We start from the raw sequence: 15,188 nt of genomic DNA, 5'->3' as shown, positions 1-15,188 counted from the left end.
TCAGTGACCAACAATAGAACAACCTTTACTAGTTAGAATCTTGGGCGGAGTCTCGTGGTATGACCATGAGCATATTTTCGGTCTCAGAAGACGGTTGGGGATTCCGCATCCAAGTTTAGTAGGAGCTTACCATGGAATCAGACATATTAGATATGCGAATATTTGGTTATCAGGATGTGAGTTATATATTGATTTGGCACTTAGGTGTGAGACTTGCGATGGGAGTCACCATTATTCTCAAATGAAAAGTTCTTTTCAGCAACGATGAATGGTCGTGGTTTCCATTTTCCAGTGGTATCAATAAGATAATTCAGGGTCAGAGAGGGTTTCATTCAGTTTGTATTGCAAAGTGGATTCGGAATGATTGTGTTTTTGTAACGCCCGCAAATCCAGGCTAGTCAATTTAGAGGCAATAGGGGTCGAAAACGACTTTTTGACAAAATATTATTTAGAATAAATAATCTTAACCAAGTTGTAGTATATGTCACGAGGTTTCCGTGCATATAAAGAACACCGAAATCCGAGTTATAACGAAGAAGTTATGACCCGTCGAAGTTTCGCGACAAAACCGGTACGATACCGGAAAGCGTAAATAATGAATTTACGATAGAGCGAGATTTAGCCTTAGCGATCTAAACGAAAGTCGTAGAATATGTTAGAATAAGAACATCGATAAAAAGAACGCCCAAATCTGACTTCGTATGAAGAAGTTATGATTTTTCGAAGTTTCGGACTAGCAGTATACAACCCGAAATTCGAATATTAGATCGAGCGAGTTTTAGTCGACACGACCTGAACAAGAACCGAAGATCATGTTGAGAGTAGCATAGCGAGAAAAAGATGGGCAAAAACGGATGTCGGATGAAGAAGTTATGAGGATTTAACGGATCAATCGTGTCCCGGCCCATTAATAATATAAAATTTAAAATCGAGCCAAAATTAGCCGACGAAGTCTAAACGAAAGTTGTAGAGTACGTTCCCACCTTCGCGTGGATATAAAGAAAGTCAAAAACGGAGCTCGTATGCGAAAGTTACGAATTTTTGAAGTTTGAACTCGAAAATGCGAAACTGATGCGAAATCGGATGACGTGGCCGCTTCTGAACCGTCGCTTGCTGACCACGGCTTCGCTCCGGATCGCGCCACGACGCCTCGCCTTACGCCCCGCGTACGAGGACCGGTACGCCCCGCGTACCTTCGGCCTTATCCATCCGACAGCGAGTGCGAGCCAGCTGTTGCGAGCTGGCAGCCATCACCGAACTACGCCCCGCGTAGTGCTGCTGGACGCGCCGCGTAGACCGAGCCCTCGCGGCTATAAAAGGAGGCCGAGGGTGCCTCCATTTTTCACACCTTTCCACCTTCTTTCTCTCACTACTTTCTCTCTCTACAACCCCAAACCACCCCTAAGCCCTAGTTGAACCCCTAGCACCCTAAGGAAGCCCCGAAGCTCCCGGAGTCCCGAGAAAAAGGAGTTTTTCGGTTTCGAAACGCTGCTCCAATTAAGTTCCGATTTTCGATAAAATTCATTGTAAGTATGCTACGCTTACGCAATTTTTAATATAGCTTCCAAATAATTATAGGAATGTTATTAGGTCCTTAAAATAATTATTTGGGCTATTATTATGAGTTATATTGAGCATTATTAATGCTTAATAATAGTCAAACCGATTTAATGTGTCGCGGTTATCGTCAAACTAAACCCCAGTTGTATCGGTACTAGGTTTTATTGAAGGAATATCATTTTGAGAGTATCGAAGCGCTGTCCGAGTGCTGAGTCACCACCTAATCAGGTGAGTGCATATTCACTTTCAACTTACACATAGATATGAAGTATTTAATATAAATTAAGTGCAATGTGTGCATATTATCTGAATACTTGCTATCTATGCTGAATGAACGTTTTATACATGTTTTCAAAGATTTAAACTGTATATGTATTTTATATCTACAAAATGTGTTGGGTAAAAACATGGGTAGATAAAATAGTTGTTTGTGATAACACGATGGGAGACATCAGTGTTGTCAGTGATCTAGTCGTCTAGTGGGGCATAGATGATGACTATGGACGATACTAGACGGTCCAGTGGAACGATAGCAGTTTCGTATCATGTAGGTATTTTTGAACTACGTGCTCACTAGGTATTTTGAACTAAGTGTGTTCACTACGTATCTTTGAACTGGGTGTGTTCACTAGGTATTTTGAACTGAGTGTGTTCACTACGTATCTTTGAACTGAGTGTGTTCACTAGGTATTTTGAACTAAGTGTGTTCACTAGTTACTTTTGAACTAAGTGTTTACCAGATGTTTCGGACTACGTGTTCACCAGATATATTCTATAAGCCTTGGTAATGATGGACTTCGTGTCGATTCCTTAGGATGATCCTTAGGAATAAATAAACAAGGAATAGCTGATTCTTAGGGTAGATCCTTAAGACTACAGAAGATAACGGGGATGGGTAATTGGGTTGATTGTTTGATTGTTTAAACATAATAATTATATTATTGTGGGTTGAAAACCCTATGTACTCACCAGGTTTCCCAACCTGACCCACTCAGTTTATGTATATCACAGGTAACGAAGTGAAGTGACTTTACACTGAGAGAATTAAAGATTTATAGATCACTAGTGTAATTCATTGTAAGTTTTGTTTATGTTTATGTTTCGGTATTAACGCTGACATCCCAAACGTTTTAAGATGAATAAAAATACGTTTCTTCGAAAATGTTTTAATAACGTATTTATCATGTTTTTCTGGGAACAAATTCCGCAACCTTTTTATAAAATGAAGTACTCTGATTTTCATAAAGCATAAACAAAATCGGTCTTTTCTGGCCGTGATTTTGGGGATGTAACAGTTGGTATCAGAGCATTAGTTTAAGCAAACTAGGAATATGGATTTATTTCTAGACTTAAACTTAGAATGCTAGGCGATGATTGTGAGGTGTGAGCACTAGCTTATTTTAGGAATGATGCCTAAATTGCTTTCATGTGCTAAATGCTTTGTGCATAATACGTTGTTAATTGTTCGGATCTATGGTCTGTTGCCGACCGGATCTGGAAACCTTATGTGTTTAGGATTCTAAACGTACGACTACGATATTAGAACTAGCATGTAAACGTTTCGGAGCGATAAGGATGATTTAAGAGGTCAATCCTAAATTAAGATCTAGATCCACCTTATTCGGTGTATAGATCGAGATGGTAAGGACCCGTAGCGGAAACGTAAACGCAAATGGGAACAGGAACCAACCCCCAGTGGTTCAGCAAATACCTGTTATTGAAGAAGTTGCGCCTGAGCCAGTCACCATGGCGGGAGTTCAAGCCATGATTCGGGCTATGTTAGCTGAACAAAGGGAAGAGATGAGACAGATGTTGAATAGGGACGAACCTACCATACATGTTGAACCGATAGAGCCAGTTCCCGAGCAATCTGAGGTAGGGAACTACAGCCGCCAAGTGAGTCGAGTAGGGACTTAAGGTGAGCAAAGGGATGGCCCAGAAGGGAGAAACAACAAGGATGGTCGGATGTACAAGAATTTCTTGGGTGCGAAACCACCAAGCCTCTCAGGAACCCCGAAGCCGGTTGAGATTATGGATTGGATCTCTGAGATGGAGATGGTGTTTGAGAGTTGCAGCTGTAACGAGAAACAGAAGACTGTCTTCGCAGTAAGACAGCTGAAAACTGGAGTCTTGAGCTAGTGGAAGCTATTGGCAGATACGATGCCACGAGGAGAAGCCTTAAGGATGTCGTGGGAAGAGTTTTTGGAACAGTTGAAAATGCAATACTGTTCAGAGATAGATCTGATAGACCTGAACAACGAGTTTCAGAACCTGAAGAAAGGGAAGATGAGTGTTGATGAGTATGCCACCGCATTCACCGAGAGGATGAAGCTATTCCCTTACTTGGTGCCTACTGAACTCTCCAAGATTGATAGGTTTGCTAACGGACTGCCCACTGACTTTGGCCCAATGGTCAAAATGGCAACTACTTTGAAAGCAGCTGTTAGGGCAGCTAAGAATGTAGAGGCCCAGATAAGAGAAAAGGGTCTAGAAAAAGATAAGGCAGGAGAGAAGCGGAAGTTTGAAGGATCTTCAATGTCCAACAAGGAGAGCAAATTCTCAAAGCCTGGAGGAGGAGGTGAAGCAAGATGGTGTGATAAATGCAAGAAGAAACACTTTGGAAAATGCGGTGAAGAGGTGACATGTTTCAAGTGTGGAAAGTCTGGGCATTACGCCAATGAGTGTACATCCAACAAGAGGATGTGTTATGAATGTAAAGAAGGGGGGCATCTTTCAAAGAATTGCCCAAAGAAAAATAAAGCAACAAGACCAGAAACGCCACCAAGGCCAAGGGCATTTCACATGATCCTCGACGAAGCGGAGAACCGTGCGAGGAATCAAGGATGAGGACTTCATAGCTAAAGATCAAGTTATGCAATAGCCATAGTGTCGTACGATGTAGCCTATTAGAGGCATAGTTTAGGGTGAACTTGAACACCTATGTAACAGTTTCAAGAAATAATAAAACTTTTGTTTTGTTATCTGATACGTTAAACTATTATGTGATTTTCTTGAATGGTTACTTGGAAAACTGCGAGACAATACTTGGGACGAGTATGAGTAGGTGTGAAAGGTAGTAGATGCATATACTACCGGAAGCACAAGACTCACACTTGGATCAGGGAAAGTCACAAGGTTACCAAGAAACTAGTAATTGATTTCGATTTATTCAAGTGTGTTGTTACCATTGTTTCAGTAATGACTAAGACGATTGTTGATATTCCGACCCTAGTGGTCATATCGAATTGAGTCCGACTACGATGAGTATGTTACGCGGTTCAGAGAACCAAGTTTGATGTAGCGTCCGACTTAAACCAAACGATTGAAATCAAAGCGATCAATAGAAGTATCGCGCTCGTTGTTAAAAGAAGATGGTTGCTAGAAATGCTAGAACATGAAGGAAGGTATAGACTGTTCTGGAATTTGACTCTAAGAGACCTGAGTCTGAGCATTGCAACATACGATGAGAGGTCATTAGAATATGACACATCGACCTATAGTAGTAATAAGAGAAATCATCTTAAGATTGTATCCAGTGAGGATCGAGATTGTGACTTGAAGGTCATAATTTGGAGTCTAACGTGAGATAGAGAGCGTATGCAAGATCGGGCACCGCCTGTAGCCAAGAAATCTAAGGGTTAGATACACGTTCGAAGAAACATCGAAGTTATGACTTAGGATGAATAGATAACAAATGGAGTCATCATGTGATCCCTTTTTTTTCGTTGATGATTCCGGGACGTAATCATCCTAAGGGGGAGATAATTGTAACGCCCGCAAATCCAGGCTAGTCAATTTAGAGGCAATAGGGGTCGAAAACGACTTTTCGACAAAAGATTATTTAGAATAAATAATCTTAACCAAGTTTTAGTATATGTCACGAGGTTTTCGTGCATATAAAGAACGCCGAAATCCGAGTTATAACGAAGAAGTTATGACCCGTCGAAGTTTCGCGACAAAAGCGGTACGATACCGGAAAGCGTAAATAATGAATTTACGATAGAGCGAGATTTAGCCTTATCGATCTAAACGAAAGTCGTAGAATATGTTAGAATAAGAACATCGATAAAAAGAACGCCCAAATCTGACTTCGTATGAAGAAGTTATGATTTTTCGAAGTTTCGGACTAGCAGTATACAACCCGAAATTCGAATATTAGATCGAGCGGGTTTTAGCCGACACGACCTGAACAAGAACCGAAGATCATGTTGAGAGTAGCATAGCGAGAAAAAGATGGGCAAAAACGGATGTCGGATGAAGAAGTTATGAGGATTTAATGGATCAATCGTGTCCCGGCCCATTAATAATATAAAATTTAAAATCGAGCCAAAATTAGCCGACGAAGTCTAAACGAAAGTTGTAGAGTACGTTCCCACCTTCGCGTGGATATAAAGAAAGTCAAAAACGGAGCTCGTATGCGAAAGTTACGAATTTTTGAAGTTTGAACTCGAAAATGCGAAACTGATGCGAAATCGGATGACGTGGCCGCTTCTGAACCGTCGCTTGCTGACCACGGCTTCGCTCCGGATCGCGCCACGACGCCTCGCCTTACGCCCCGCATACGAGGACCGGTACGCCCCGCGTACCTTCGGCCTTATCCATCCGACAGCGAGTGCGAGCCAGCTGTTGCGAGCTGGCAGCCATCACCGAACTACGCCCCGCGTAGTGCTGCTGGACGCGCCGCGTAGACCGAGCCCTCGCGGCTATAAAAGGAGGCCGAGGGTGCCTCCATTTTTCACACCTTTCCACCTTCTTTCTCTCACTACTTTCTCTCTCTACAACCCCAAACCACCCCTAAGCCCTAGTTGAACCCCTAGCACCCTAAGGAAGCCCCGAAGCTCCCGGAGTCCCGAGAAAAAGGAGTTTTTCGGTTTCGAAACGCTGCTCCAATTAAGTTCCGGTTTTCGATAAAATTCATTGTAAGTATGCTACGCTTACGCAATTTTTAATATAGCTTCCAAATAATTATAGGAATGTTATTAGGTCCTTAAAATAATTATTTGGGCTATTATTATGAGTTATATTGAGCATTATTAATTCTTAATAATAGTCAAACCGATTTAATGTGTCACGGTTATCGTCAAACTAAACCCCAGTTGTATCGGTACTAGGTTTTATCGAAGGAATATCATTTTGAGAGTATCGAAGCGCTGTCCGAGTGCTGAGTCACCACCTAATCAGGTGAGTGCATATTCACTTTCAACTTACACATAGATATGAAGTATTTAATATAAATTACGTGCAATGTGTGCATATTATCTGAATACTTGCTATCTATGCTGAATGAACGTTTTATACATGTTTTCAAAGATTTAAACTGTATATGTATTTTATATCTACAAAATGTGTTGGGTAAAAACATGGGTAGATAAAATAGTTGTTTGTGATAACACGATGGGAGACATCAGTGTTGTCAGTGATCTAGTCGTCTAGTGGGGCATAGATGATGACTATGGACGATACTAGACGGTCCAGTGGAACGATAGCAGTTTCCTATCATGTAGGTATTTTTAAATTACGTGCTCACTAGGTATTTTGAACTAAGTGTGTTCATTACGTATCTTTGAACTGGGTGTGTTCACTAGGTATTTTGAACTGAGTGTGTTCACTACGTATCTTTGAACTGAGTGTGTTCACTAGGTATTTTGAACTAAGTGTGTTCACTAGTTACTTTTGAACTAAGTGTTTACCAGATGTTTCGGACTACGTGTTCACCAGATATATTCTATAAGCCTTGGTAATGATGGACTTCGTGTCGATTCCTTAGGATGATCCTTAGGAATAAATAAACAAGGAATAGCTGATTCTTAGGGTAGATCCTTAAGACTACAGAAGATAATAGGGATGGGTAATTGGGTTGATTGTTTGATTGTTTAAACATAATAATTATATTATTGTGGGTTGAAAACCCTATGTACTCACCAGGTTTCCCAACCTGACCCACTCAGTTTATGTATATCACAGGTAACGAAGTGAAGTGACTTTACACTGAGAGAATTAAAGAGCTATAGATCACTAGTGTAATTCATTGTAAGTTCTGTTTATGCTTATGTTTCGGTATTAACGATGACATCCCAAACGTTTTAAGATGAATAAAAATACGTTTCTTCGAAAATGTTTTAATAACGTATTTATCATGTTTTTCTGGGAACAAATTCCGCAACCTTTTTATAAAATGAAGTACTCTGATTTTCATAAAGCATAAACAAAATCGGTCTTTTCTGGCCGTGATTTTGGGGATGTCACAGTTTTAGAATGGTTTTATATGTTGGGAAGTCACACAAGGTATTGGATTTATGGATTTTGGGCATAGTAGTGATGGATATTCTTCATTGGTTATAGTTAGTGGGAGTAAGGATTTGTTTGTCGTCATGGCATATGAATCCTATGAAGGTTGGGTTCGATTGTAGTATTAGAGGGTAATTGCATGTCTGAGGTGACTTTTAAATCGAATCAGGGTTCCACAGGAAGTGTACGAAATGTCAAGGGTGCCAAGAGTGTAGTAAGAACTGATTTCAAGGAAAAAAAATCAAATTTAAGTGGGGGAGAGTTGTAACACCCATGTTCCATATTGGTTAAGCTTACTTTTATCAAGGTCCAAAGATAGAGTTACTGAGGAAACTCTATGCCAAGACATGGGGAAACGATGGCCACAACGTGGCAATGATTAAATTGGTTGTGCGTTTTATTGGACCGCCACAGAGCAGCCAAGGAAATCCATGGTGTGGCAACTATTCTAACCCAAGCCCATGATTCTTTTAGGGTTATTCGTATTTAAACACATCTAAGCCATTTCTAGGGTTCATTTCCAGTCTCCAACACCATTATACCTCTAAGAAACCCTAGATCTCATTTCCTTTGTCAATTGTGGTCTTTTTGGGGCATTTGATAGCTTAGAGAAGAAGAGAAGAATGAGGATAAGGTATTTAATTGGTAGATCTTGCAAGGAATCAACATCATCAACATATCACACAGCTTCTGGACCTTTATAAGTGTCAAAGACTCCATCATTTTGGTTTCAAATGGCTAAATCTAGGCTATTGTTCCATGTTCTTCATGTTTGAGCAAGTTTGGAAGGTAGCGACTCATAAATTTGGCAACTTTATTACTCTCTTGAGTTCGAAAAGCATCATATGTTCTAGATCTAGTCTTAGGTTGAAGTTCTTGTCATTTGCTGGAGTTTTGGTCTTTTTAACTCATCTTGACCTAAAATGGATTTTAGACATGTATTACACATACATGTCTATAAAGCTTTCATCTTTATGATGGATCTAGTATTAGAAAATCCTTCTGGAGTGGTTGGGTTAAACACTTTTCAGATTAAGGGCTTAATGGTTAAGACATGGTTATTTTTTTCTCTATTTGGATCTACGATTGGATATCTTGATCTCTTTGGGTGTCTTAATGGATACCGTTGGAAACTTTATCCATTTTGAACATAGAATGGACTAGACCTGAGCTGTGGAGCTCTAAGAATCGAAGGTCACGGCTTAATCTATAAAGTTGTTGGAAGCCCAACGTCCACAACATGGCTGAAGATTGCCACGACGTGGCGATTGGGAATTTCCCATCTAGTTGATCGAAGAAGAGCCACAACGTCACGATTAACTAAAGTCAACATTCACCATTGACTTTGACTATTGACTTTTGACTTGGGTTGACCTTTAGTCAAGGTGGTTCGTTTAGTGTGTAGACTAAGGTTCAACCTTGTATGACGTAGTAGGGGTGCTACAACAGCGATTACGAGGTTTTGAGTTGTGGTTTAGTTGATTCGTGAGTTAGATGAGTCTATTAAATATACTCGTGGTTCAAAGGCACCAATGCCTACCTACTAGGATGTATGTAGGATGGTTGTTATCTTTGTGATTCTTGCATTGGATGTGGGGATGGTCCTATTAGCATGCATTAGGGTTAGGCCCAATTGCATGAGTGGGTTGGGCATATTATATGTTGGGCTAGGCCTATTTGTATGATGGGCTAGACCCAATTGTATATTAGGTTTGGCCCATTGACTAGGAAGGGCTACGCCTATTATTAAATAGTGGGTCCAGGCTAGGCCCAATGATATGTGTGGTATATGGTATTTTAGGGAACTCACTAAGCTTTGTGTTTTCGGTTCGAAAGGGAAGGGCCCGACGTGAATCCACAACATCACCCAACTTTTTCCGCATTGGCTATTTACGACTTTTACTCTGATGTTTAAATGATATGATAACTTTAGTTGGTTTTGGAACAAAATTGTTTGTGTTGTTTATGGTTTTAAAAATGAAAGTATTAATATGAAGTTTTGGGAAGTTACTGGATTGTAGATTACGTAAAAATAAGTTTGGAAAAGCACTTTTCACGGATGTCGGGAAATTAGTGTTTCAAAATCTCATCAGAGCTTCCCCGAAAAATGAGTCATTCGACAAAATATGGTCAGAAAAGGGGTTTTTTGGTGATGGTTTGTGTTGGGACCTGAGATAACTGCTAGAGGGGAAGAAGGGGCTCATTCTGCTTGATTTTGGGCACTTTTGGTGGTGATGGATGGTGGTTGCTAGCGGCCGATGGCTGCTGCTAGCTATTTTGGGGATGCCAGAACTCTTTTTTATTAGAGGAAGGGTGTTCGCAAGTAGGGGAGCTACTGGAGAGGTGGCTGGAGTTGTGGTGGTTGGAGGTTACCCCGATGGAGATTAACGGTGGTGGCATGGCGGCAGTGCAATGAATTTTGGCCAAAAACTACCAACAGAGAGAGAAATAGGAGGACAGATCTAGAGAGACAGAGGGGGGTGGTGCAAAGAAAAAGGTTGAATTCTGTTGGGATTTATAAAGAGGAGAAGGGCGGTGTGGATCACCAAAACCTTGACAAATGACAAGTGTCACCACTTAAGGGGTGACACGTGTTATTGCCTAGAACCACGTGTCAAATCTCGACGAAAATGACTCCGAAAAAATATTCCAAATATCCTAGTCATACGTCTTAAACATGGTAATACCAAATTCGTGATACAAATTTCCAAATGATATACGTAACTATGCTAAAAAGTAAAAACATGTTTGAATTTTCAGTTCGCTTATATTTATAGTTTTCATGTTATGACCAATTTTGTAAAACAACTATAATTTCTTGTTAAAAATATTTTGAGAATGAAATCAAATAACCGGTTATAGTCTAAGAGCAAAAACGTGCTTAGAAATACTTAATGTGATGCGTAGCTAACTCAACAAACCGTTAAACGTTCGTTTATGGAAAACCCGGTTATATAACTGATTTAGTTTCTTAAAAAGGGTGTAACTTTCGTGTATGACCTCTGTTTTTGACCCTCTTTATATCAATGGAATCGTATTCTTAGGTTCCTCATTTTTTGATTATGCTTGTTCATAAGTATCCCTAACACATAAATCGAAATTTTAATGCATTAATTAAACACCCATATATTGTGAATAGTGTTTTGTTTGTTAACGATCAACATTTACCAGAGACAAAAGGGGTATTTTGTATGGAATTTTATGTATAAAAACTTTATTTGAAGAGGATGTAATACAATACAATAGGTTTATTACAAGGGATGGTCACGGTGATTGAGACCGGTGAACAATGATCTAATTTTCTCATTTATTATATATTTGTTTGACTTTTGTATGACTTTAGGATCTTTTTGGATTTCATATGTTATGGATTTTTTATGCTTAGGATTTTTATGCCTTATGAATTTTATGTTAGGATTGTTATGTGTTATGGATTTATATGTTAGCATTGCTATGTGATATGGATTTGTATGCTACTAAGAGTTACTTTATTGATTTTTATGTTATAGATTTATATTATGGTCCATGTTATGGATTTTAATGTAATTTATATTTAACATTTAACAAGTCACATAGGATAAACAAGGTTCATTTTTATCTTTTCTTATATTCTCGTGGTATCTATTGATGTTGGTCCGACAAAGGCAAAAAAGAATTGAATGAATAAGCACTAAAGAACCGACAGTTAGCGGGCATGCGTATATGCAAGATTTGATACACTAATGTCCTACACAATGTTACAATATGATACGTCTTTCACAAGATGCAATTGTACTATTGCACAATCATTTTACACAAAGAAATTGGTTGCAACGTAGTAAGACAGTAAGTGTTTAAAATAATACAGTTCTATTTTTTTATATGTTATAGGACATAATGAACGTTTTCGAGTGGTTAAAGAAAGATTTCAACACTCTGTTTTCCTTATGCTGTCACATCCAACTTTGTTTTACAGCCCAAAATAACCGACTTATGGTCCATTTATTTGGGTTGGATGTATTCTCTCGGGTGATATTTGGTTGGTAGGAAAGGAATGGAATGCAAGCAGAAAAATGATTTCAATTCCCTCGAATTCATGTGTTAGGTTCAACTTTAGAGGGGGAAAAAGATTCCTAAATGATTTTTTTTAAATGAAAAAAAAGTTGTTTCCATCAAGATGTTGAAGGAATTAATTCCATGGTAGGATGGAAAGTGGAAGATTACCATTTTCCCCTTGTTAAACATTTCATCACTTTAGACTATACACATACACTTATTCGGAACCATCATTCATCGCCACCACCACTACCATTAGCCACCACCATTCACCACCACCTCTACCACCACCACCGCCAGCACCACCATTTCTACTGCCACCAGTACAACCCACTGCTGATTCTGAATTCTGAAGTCTCCCACTCAAATGTCAAAACTCACGGATGAAAGGAAGCTCACAATATAAAAGAGTTAAAGAAAAGAAAAGAGGAAGAGTCCAGAAGTTAACAGAGGAAAAACACTCCCTTTATTCATGAAAAGAGATGGCAATATAGCCTTAGAGAGTACCACGTGAGCATGAAAGTAGCCATATAGATCTACCCATTACTTCACCTAAAGAACCGGTACACCCATGACTCAATCTTCCAACGTTACTTTCTCAACGTACAACTCCAACAAATTCAGTCAAACCAAAATACCTATTCTACCTAATAAACTATTAATAAAACATAACATATAAAACTATAAATAAATCTAAACCCAACCATATGCATAATCATGTGAACTTGGTAAATAATCGATTAATTCCAACACCCACTACCACGACCACCACCGTTGCCACCACATTTACTGTCACCAATACCATCACTGCCACCACCATCGCCACTCCACCACCACTACCGCCACCCACCACCTACCACCACCTAAATTTCACTATTTTTTAATTAATATAATGTATATTTACATATAAGTTAGAAACGGGGTAAAATTAAGCGAAACAGACAAAAAGGGTAGTTCATCATTCCATATGGATTCGAATTTCATTTTCTACGTATAAACCAAACATAATTTGAAATTGCTTCTATTTCCATCAACCAAACAACAAATAAAATATAGAATTAAATTTAAATTCCTAACAGATTTCTTTTCTAATTTCAATTGTATTTTTGCGAACCAAGCAAAAGCTAGGATTAAGTTTTTGAAGAAGATTTGGGTCTGTGTGTTTTATTCTATATAGAAGAAGAACTAGTTCCGGTATTATTAAAAGAATAGAGGAAGGAAAAAATAGTTGTATCTTTGATTCTCTAACATCTTTTAGCTGTTCACATATAAGATATAACCAAGACAGCTGACGTTGCCGACAGTACTCCTGCTTCTCCATTACTAAGGTTCTTGAAGGCATACGATTCTTTTTTAGCTCGGGACAGCTGACGTTGCAGCGGTGTAGGCAGCTGAGTCGCGTGCATCTAACAACATCGCTGGAGTAGAGTAACAAATCATTTGGGTTTTCAGCTGTGGTGGATGTTATGTTTTTTGAAGAGACTGCATGGCTTGAAATTATTGGTTGACGCCCTTATTCCGGATCAGTTTCTGTGAATTGCTTATTTTTGGGTTAGGTTTCTTGAAGGTGTTCCAATAATGGATTGGCTCTGCGACTCCTTAGATGGGGTAAGTTATTTTGATTTTTCTCTATAATCTCATCATGTTGGTAGGGTTAGTTCACATAATAAAACTCTCCCATCACCATTTTCTCTTTATTCATGTATTCTTAATTTCTTCCCTAATTTGTTGTCTGAAGGTGTGTTCTTTTTAACTCTTCATAGGGTGATTTGAACTACTCAAACGGGTATTATGAGGTGATGTCTGAAACTTATTTTCTTATTGATTAAGCCCAACATACGACCAATCTTGCTATTGTCAAACTTGCAAATGATAAGCAAGAAGGCCCAATCAATGTTTTTGTTTTATCTATGCTTAAATGGTTTTTATCTCCTTCTCCCCCTCTTGCGTTCAGTTCTTTTGTGGGTGTTGTTGTTTACGTTTAAGAATCGCCTACTCCGATGAAATCACAGGTATTGAACTCAATTATTGAATTTATCTGTAAAACTAATGTAACTGTTGTTTGTGGATGTTTTTTTTATATATTAAAAAAAAGCAAGAAATGGATATCACAGATGAGCCCCAATCCATATGAGTAATTTTTTTTAATATTTTAATGTAATTTTTTTTAAGTTTTTTTAAGCTTTGTAAAATAGTTCATCCTTTTTTGTAGCTTAGGACCCCTACAGCAGGTGAATATAATCGATTCTATTTAAAGACGTTTAACGATTCTATAAAAAGGACGTTTAAGGATTGTTTCAGATGGAGCAAGTTACTTCAATTCTTTGGTAACAATCTATAATAGTTCTACCCTAAAAGTGTTTTTCCGTATGTTATTTTGAATGCCCATAACTTCTCATGATTTTACTATATATGTATAAATTAGTAATAAACTGAAGAATCAATTATTATTGCGACTTGCATTCACATAACCCAAGAACACGATGCTTTTATACCCACCCACTAGATGTTAAGATTTGAAAGAAAGTTTCTTTGTTGCACACAAAGTACTCACCCACTAGATGTAAAGATTTGAAAGAAAGTTTCTTTGTTGCACACCAAGTCCTCAATGAAATATTTGAAATCAGGTTTCTGAATTTTCCCGGTACTATGTTTATTCATAAAAAATTAGATTAAAAGAAGGTACTCTCATCTTATTTTCTCTATAAAATCTAGTAATCTACCTTTAGTAGATGACCCACCTTTGCATGTAACATGTTGAAGGTGATTAAGTCGGTCTTTGTTTGTGGAAAATCACCGATTTGTAAGAATGACGGAAATATTTCATAAGACCATCCGTTATATATACCCACCACAATACCACATATTACATACGTGGTGCGTGTCACATTAGTACCGCATTCTCTACTACTAACTATGAGATACTTACCACTAAACACACCACTCCACCTCATTTTTTTATTTAAATTAAATTCAAAAATACATTAAAATCATTTTTTTAATACTAGTTTTTCCATTAAATTAAAATAACAGTTTACATTAAATAAAAACTACATTAATTGAAATTAAAAAAAAATAAAAATAACAATAAAAATAAAAATTACATTAGTTAAATTAATTTTTTTTTTTTAAAAAAGCATTAAAAAAACTGAAAATTCCAACCATAAATAAAATAAATTACCCCCTACGCCTACGTCGAGATCGAAACGACTCTTTCATCACTTGGAAAAGTTCTAAGTCTTCGCCCTCAAGGTCATTCGCTTTCATTTTCAAGATTTTCATATCGGTTTTTGTTTGGAGTGTCC

The 15,188-nt window shown here is 38.2% G+C and overlaps 1 long non-coding RNA gene across 3 annotated transcripts; it reads left to right on the top strand.

Annotated features, from left to right (window-relative positions):
• Positions 1-13,048: 13,048 nt before the first annotated feature.
• On the top strand, positions 13,049-14,183 carry LOC144998803 (uncharacterized). 3 transcript variants are annotated; one of them, XR_013660442.1, is made up of 3 exons: positions 13,080-13,491; positions 13,622-13,895; positions 14,096-14,183. It is a non-coding gene; the product is annotated as an uncharacterized LOC144998803 (long non-coding RNA). The 3 variants fall into 3 exon arrangements; XR_013660443.1 differs by having other exon boundaries at positions 13,049-13,491; positions 13,647-14,183; XR_013660440.1 differs by having other exon boundaries at positions 13,049-13,491; positions 13,622-14,183.
• The last annotated feature ends 1,005 nt before the right edge of the window (positions 14,184-15,188 follow it).

Source organism: Lactuca saligna, chromosome 1, assembly GCF_052625555.1.
Source record: "Lactuca saligna cultivar CGN05327 chromosome 1, ASM5262555v1, whole genome shotgun sequence".
Taxonomy (NCBI): Eukaryota; Viridiplantae; Streptophyta; class Magnoliopsida; order Asterales; family Asteraceae; genus Lactuca; species Lactuca saligna.
Note: the sequence above shows the minus strand (reverse complement) of the source record. Positions and strands in the feature narration are given on the sequence as shown.